General features: G+C 43.7%; 1 pseudogene; it reads right to left on the bottom strand.

The window, feature by feature from the left end:
- Positions 1 to 7,040: 7,040 nt before the first annotated feature.
- Positions 7,041 to 7,142, bottom strand: LOC129665974 (small nucleolar RNA SNORA17; annotated as a pseudogene).
- Between the last annotated feature and the right edge of the window lie 434 nt (positions 7,143 to 7,576).

Below are 7,576 nucleotides of genomic sequence, written 5' to 3'. Positions count from 1 at the left end.
TGAAGGGAGATATTACTTTCTGTCCATCATACATTCCCCCAAGTTTCTTGTGTGTAGGCTCATTTGGGGAGGCTCAGATGGATCAAGTCCTGGTGTTGGGAACCTGGAAACCTGCTCTCCCTGCTGCCTGCAGATCTGGCTATAGAATTTTCAGCTCCTTCTCCAGCACCATGTTTGCTCCCGTGCTGAAACTGTGAGCAAGCCCCAATAAAATGCTTTCCTTGCTAAGAGTTACCATGGTCATGGTGTCTTCAGAGCAATAGAATGCTGACTAAGACAATATGTATATGTAAAAAAGTGAAGAAGCCATGCATTTGTGAGGGCATGGGTCCACACAGGAGGAGTTGGAAGGGGAGAGAGTAGAAATGCTATAATTACAGTACTCATGCATGAAATTATCAAAAAATAAAAATTAAAAGTGGCTGGATAAAACTGGGTGTGGTGGGGCATTCCTGTAATCCCAGCTCTCAGGGAGGCAGAGGCAGGAGGATCTCTGTGAGTTAAAGGCCAGCCTGGTCTTCAAAGTGAGTCCAAGACAGCCAAGGCTACACAGAGAAACCCTGTCTTGAAAAACTGAAAAAAAAAAAAGGAGGAGGGGTCTGCATAAATGGCTCAGTGCTTAAGAGCAATGACAGCTCTTGCAGAAGTCTTGGATTTAACTCTCAGCACCTACATGGTGGCTTACAATCATCTGTAACTCCAGTCCCGGAAGATTAGACATCCGCTTCTGATCTCCTTGAGCACCAAGCATACACATGTGATGCACAGACATACATTCAAGCAAAACACTTATATACATAAAATTTTAAATTAATTATAATAATTAAATAAAGTTTGACTATGAGTCTCAGCATGTGCTTTAATACCCTGCTGGGTAGAGCGCAGGGAATCTTATGAAAGAAGGGGGAGATAGAAAGACCTGGAGGGGACAGGAGCTCCACAAAGAGAACAACAGAACAAAAAAATCTGGGTACAGGGCCTTTTCCGAAACTGATACTGCAACCAAGGACCATTCATGGAGATAACCTAGAACCCCTGCACAGATGTAGCCCATGGCAGCTCAGTCTCCAAGTGGATACCCTAGTTAGAGGAACAGAAACTGTCTCTGACATGAACTCAGTATCTGGCTCTTTGATCACCTCCCCCTGATGGGGGAGCAGCCTTACTAGGCCACAGAGGAGGACAATACAGCCAGTTCTAATGAGACCTGATAGGCTTGGGTCAGATGGAAGGAGAGGAAAACCTCCCCTATCAGTGGACTGGGGAAGGGGCATGTGAGGAGACGAGGGAAGGAGGGAGGGAGGGCAGGATTGGGAGGGGCTAAGGGAGGGTGCTACAGCTGGTATACAAAGTGAATGCATTGTAATAAATAAAAAACTTAAAAATTAAATTAAAAAATAATTGCCCTCTCCTATCAGTGGACTTGGAGGGGGTATGGGATGAGATGAGGGATGGAGAGTGATATTGGGGGGGGGATGAGGGAGGGTGCTAAGCTGGGATACAAATTGAATAAACTGTAATTAATATAAAAAATCAAAAATTTAATAAAAAAGTTAAAAAATATAATTGAAGCAACTAACTACGTAAACTTGCCATGGTGGCATACTCAGCACTTGAGAGATAAGAGACTTGGAGGACAAAAAGGTGAAGGTCTTTCTTGGCTACAGAAGCAGCTGGAGACCAACCTAGGCTAGAAGGTTGGTGAGACGGCTTAGCAGGTAAAGGCACTGGCTGCTTCAATTCCTGGTGGAAGGAGAAAACTGACTCCTGTGTGATTCCCTGCCTCCTACACAAATACATATAATTTTTCTTATTTTGGAAAAAAAAACAGTACTGACTTTAAAATGCTCTGTCCTGCTGTCACATAATACATTAGCCTTTGAACTCAATTAAGAAGCTTCCAACATGCTACTCCCACTGTTCCACTAAGGTCCAATCAATCTGGCACCACCATCGTACACATAATACAAGACGGTTCCCCTCTGGTATACTGTGGTGGTTTGAATGAGAATGACCTTCCATGGGCTCATGTGTTTGAATACTTGGTCCTCAGCTAATGGAACTGTTTGGGAAGTGTTAAGAGGTGTGGCCTTGTTGGAGGAAGCATGTCACTGGGAGTGAGCTATGAGGTTTCAAAAGACTGGAGCCATTCCCAGTGTCTGGATCTCTGCCTCATGGTAGTGTCTCAAGACTTGATGTGAGCTTTCAACTACCACTCCAGCACCATTCCTTCCTGCCTTCTGCCATGCCCCCTGCCATGACACGATCATGTACTCTAACCCTCTAAAACAGTGAGCCACAAATAAATCCTTTCTTCTATAAGCTGTCTTGGTCATGATGTCTTATCACACTAACAGAAAAGTAACTAAGACGGCTACTCTCAGCCCATCAGCCAGATTACATGTGTATGTGGATAACCTAGGAGGGCAGAATAGGGCATTAGAGTCTTTGAATCTGGAGTTACAGGTAGTTGTGAGCAACCTGGAAAAGGTATCAGAAACTGAGGATTTGCTAAAAGAACAGGAAGTGCTTTTAATCACTTCAGCACGTCTTATCTTTCTTTGTTTTTATACTGAGACACACTGCTTTGATTGATGTTCCTACCATGAGCACTGTGAGGGACTATCTACTTGAGCATCGATAGGGGTTATCCATTTGAGCAAGGGCAACTTGCCAGTGCCTACACCACTGAGAAATATGACTCCCTTCCCCTAGCAACCATTAATTGCCTGTAACCCCTCAAGAACTGATGGGTACTTATGAGCCGTAGCATTGTTTTAATTTGTATTTTTGCTTATTGATCATCTTAGTTTGTTTTCTGTTGCTATGATAAACATCATGACTAAAAGCAACTTGGGAAGAAAAGGGTTTAATTAATTCTCTACTTCCAGGTCACAATTTGTCATTGAGAAAAGTCAAGTGTTGGAATGTCTATGGAACATTATTTGACTGCTAATTGATATGTAGGTGGTACCGTTCCTAGGCTAGTGGTCCTGAGCTGTGTATGTGTATAATATATATATATATATATATGTATAAAATATTTAATATATATTGTATATATATGTGTGTGTGTATATATATATATATATAAAATATGTAAGTATGAGACTGTGCGTGAGCCAGCAAACATTATGCAGCCGTGGTTTCCATTTTCAAACTCCTGCCTTGAGTTCCTGCCCTGACTTCCTGCCTTGACTTCAGCACATGCCTGTGTGTGTACTCACACACAATTAGAAATAATAAAAATCCAGCTGGAGGTGGTAGTGCACACATTTAGTGCCAGTACTTGGGAGGCAGAGGCAGGTTAGATATCTGAACTTGAGGCCAGCCTGGTCCACAGAGCTAGTCCAGAACAGCCAAGACTACACAGAGAAAACTTGTCTCAGATAACAATAACAACAATAAAAATAACAACAATAATAATACATTTCAAAAAATTAAGGAAAAAAAAACTAAGCACAGTATGATCTCCTAACTAGGGTGTGTAAAAAGGAATATAATCCCCAAAGAGTGTGAAGATTGAAAAAAAAATATTTATTTACAATAAAGAAATGAATATTTTTTAAATTTTATTTTATTTTATTAATTACACTTTACTCACTTTGTATCTCCCCATAAGCCCCTCCCTCCTCCCCTCCCAGTCCCACCCTCTCTCCCCCTTCTTCACACATGCCCCTCCCCAAGTCCACTGATAGGGGAGGTCCTCCTCTCCTTCCTTCTGATCTTAGTCTATCAAATCTCATCAGGAGTGGCTGCATTGTCATCTTCTGTGGCCTGGTAAGGCTGCTCCCCCCTCAGGGGGAGGTGATCAAAGAGCAGGCCAATCAGATTATGTCAGAGGCAGTCCCTCTTCCCATTACTATATAACCCACTTGGACACTAAACTGCCATGGACTACATCTGTGCAGGGGTTCTAGGTTATCTCCATGCCTGGTACTTGGTTAGAGTATGAGTCTCTGGGAAGACCCCTGTGTTCAAATTTTCTGGTTCTGTTGCTCTCCTTGTGGGGTTCCTGTCCTCTCCAGATCTTACTATTTCCCACTTCTTACATAAGATTCCATGCACTCTGCCCAACAGTTGGCCATAAGTCTCAGCGTCTGCTTTGATAGTCTGCAGGGCAGAGCCTTGTGGAGAAAGGGGAACCCTTCTCCACTGCTGGTGGGAATGTAAACTGGTACAACCACTTTGGAAATCAATCTGGTGTTTTCTCAGACAACTAGGAATAGTGCTTCCTCAAGATCCAGCCATACCACTCCTAGGCATATATCCAAAAGAGGCTCAAGTACACAATAAAGACATTTGCTCAACCATGTTTGTAGCAGCTTTATTTGTAATAGCCAGAAGCTGGAAACAGCCCAGATGTCCCTCAACTGAAAATGGATACAGAAATTGTGGTACATCTACACAATGGAGTATTACTCTGCAATGAAAAATAAGGAAATCATGAAATGTGCAGGTAAATGGTGGAACCTGGAAAGGATCATCCTGAGTGAGCTGTCCCAGGAGCAAAAAGACATACACGGTATATACTCACTCATATAAACATATAACATAGGAAAACCTACTAAAATATGTACATCTAAAGAAACTAATTAAGAGGGAGGACTCTGACTAAAACACTCAATCCCCATCCTGAAAAGCAAAGAGGATGGACATCAGAAGAAGAAGAAAACAGGAAACAACTTAGGAACCTGCCACAGAGGGCCTCTGAAAGAAATGAAGATTTAAGAACCTAAAATAAAAAAAAAAAAATGATCCTGTTGATAGCCTGCTGTATTTGTTTTCACATGATTCTGTTAAGTCAATGGGGGAAATCTGAGAACAGAAAGTGGAGAGAGGCAATTTAGCCTGTGAGGAATAAAAGAGAATCACACAGAGCACTTGTTTGTAACAAAAAGCAAAACAAAATAACAAGGTGCTTTCCTCTGGATGTGAGCTAACAGAAAAAGCCTATAGATGATACACTGTTCTCCATGACAGAAAAAAGTGTCTCATTCCTGTTTTGTTTCTGAGATGGAGGTCTCCCTCTGTAGATCAGGCTGGCTTAGAACTAACTCACTATTGTTTTTCTAATACTGGAGATTTAACCTCTTTTTAAATACATGGTAGATAAACATTCTACCCCTGAGCTACACATACATGCATACATACACACATACATACACACACACACACATACATACATACATACATACATACATACATACATACATACATATATATACAGACAGACAGACAGACAGACAGACAGACATGAATCAGTCCAGCAAGATATATCCCCAGTGAGGATCACATTTTTACTAGTTTGTTTTATTTTTAATTTGCATGTGCCATATGCACATGTGTGTACAGGTGGACCAGAGAAGGATGTTGGAGTCTTGCTCTACCATTGTCTGTCTTATTCCCTTGAGAGACTGACTCCCTCACTAAGCCAGGAGCTAGGCTGGTGGCCCCAGCAATCCTCCTGTTTTTACCTTCCCTTCCCTCAGCACTGGGGTTACAGACATAAGGGGCCACACCCAGCTTTTATGTAGATGCTAAGGACTTGAACTCAGATTCTTATAATTGTGCAGCAAGTACTCTTACCCAACTGCAGGACCACATTTTATTTAATTTCACTTTTCATTGGTTCTTTGTGAATTTTACATCATGCACCCCAATCCCACTCATCTCCCTCTCCCCTCATGCCCACCCTCCACCCTTACAACCCCCTCCCCAAGAGAGAGAAAAAAATCTCATTGTGGAAGCTGGAGTGTGTCACAGTGTGTCACACAGTATACTCTTTTGTCAACACTTCTTTGTTTGCAAATGTTCATTGCAATGACTTGTTGGTCTGGCATGAGGCCTTTGGCTTCTGTTACACTATCACTACTGGAACCTCACTGGGACTCTGTCAGATATCCTGTTGTTGCCCTGTGTCATCCAGATACATAACTACAGAATCATCCCCTTCACGTGTTCCAGCAGTTCATCAATGAGGTTGGTGTTGGGGTGGGCCTACTCAAAGCTCTGGATATGCACCTAAGCAGCATCTGAACTGGTTAGCCTTCTAGCTCTCCCACTCTCATTCCCTCAGGACCAGCTCACTGGCAACCCTGGAAACCAGGGCCAGCTTTACCCTGCTACCCAGAAGAGGTACAGGGCCTGCTCTTCTGAGGTTGCAGGCAGTGAGGGACATGGCCAGTTCTTCCACTCTATGACCCAAGGGCCAGCTCTCCTGACTGCTGAAGGTGGTGAGGGACAGGGCCAGCTCTCCTGCCTGCTGCAGGTGGTGAGGGTTAAGGGGGTATCTCTCCTTTGTCCATGCTACCATACAGGAGACAGCTCCGAGGATGCCCAGGTGAGGAATGGGATGCCTGTTCTGCATAGCCCTCAGACATCAACCTGTCCCCAGGAAGTATCCCAGACCAGGAACATTTGCCTGGCCTTTGGTGGTAACAGACTCCAGCTGCAGCAGGGCCATAAACCCAGATGTGGCCTCGGGTCGGAGCGCAGACCAGGATTCCACTATGGTCCCAGGTGGCATTACCCAGGTACTCACATCAGGCTGTTCCTCACCACCCTCAGGTGTCCAGTTCTGCCTCTCTTCATTGTGTCCACACACTCCTGTTTCTCTTTCACTTCCATTTCTCTATCACTTACTTGTTCCTCTTAGTGGTGCCCAGGGTCTCTGAGTTTCTGGGGTTGTCTCAGGAGTGCTGTGCCCCACTTTTGCATTATGGCACCAGGCAGTGTTCACCTCAGGCATAGTCTGAACCACTCTTCCTGGCGTGCACAACACCATAATGGTGGTCATCCCAAGCTAGCTCCCTGTCTGGGCCCCATGGCGCTGATTTGGTGGTCGTCTTGGTCTTGCTCCTTTCCCGGGCTCAAAAGTTGCCCTATGCAACGGTTGTCTGTCTTGGGCTCACTGCTGCCCAGGGCCCTGGTCAAAAACAGGGTTCTTCTAGTCTCCAGATTGCTGCAGGTTCTGGGAGGCCATCTGGGCTTGCGCAGCAGGGGCCTGGTGGTCCTCTCAGGCTCTCTTTTTTTCAGGGAATATTAAGCTACTAATCATTCAGATGTTCTGAGGTCAGAACACTGAGTGTAGACATATCCTCTCTCCTCTCTGATGCACCTCCTGATGCACGCATGACAGGACCACATTTAAAAATGAACTTTACCAAAGTTGGTTTTACATAAACTCAAGATGTTTAAAGAATATTTCAGTCACAATCCCTGAAGAGGGAGATCTCAGGCCAACTGTGCATGGTATGCCTTTAAAGAAGTTTTAAATGGGTTGCCATGTGAGAGAGCTTATTTTCTGCTCAGAGATTAGACCACTAAACAAAGTCAGAGGTATAAGAAAGAGGTGGAGAAAGAAGAATGTATCTTTAATGTTCTCTTTAGTTAGGACAGCCATTGGAACAAAAGCAAACTCTACTGGTATTTTCCATTACCTCAACCACAGCTTGTGAGCAAAAATGACAATCAAATAATATTAAGAACCAGAAGATTTCAGGCCTCTTCCATTTCCCCAGTACATATTATATCTCTGTGTGTGTGTATGTATGTATGTATGTATGTATGTATA

Source organism: Psammomys obesus, unplaced genomic scaffold (assembly GCF_907164565.1).
Source record: "Psammomys obesus unplaced genomic scaffold, mPsaObe1.curated_primary_1811, whole genome shotgun sequence".
Taxonomy (NCBI): Eukaryota; Metazoa; Chordata; class Mammalia; order Rodentia; family Muridae; genus Psammomys; species Psammomys obesus.
Note: the sequence above shows the minus strand (reverse complement) of the source record. Positions and strands in the feature narration are given on the sequence as shown.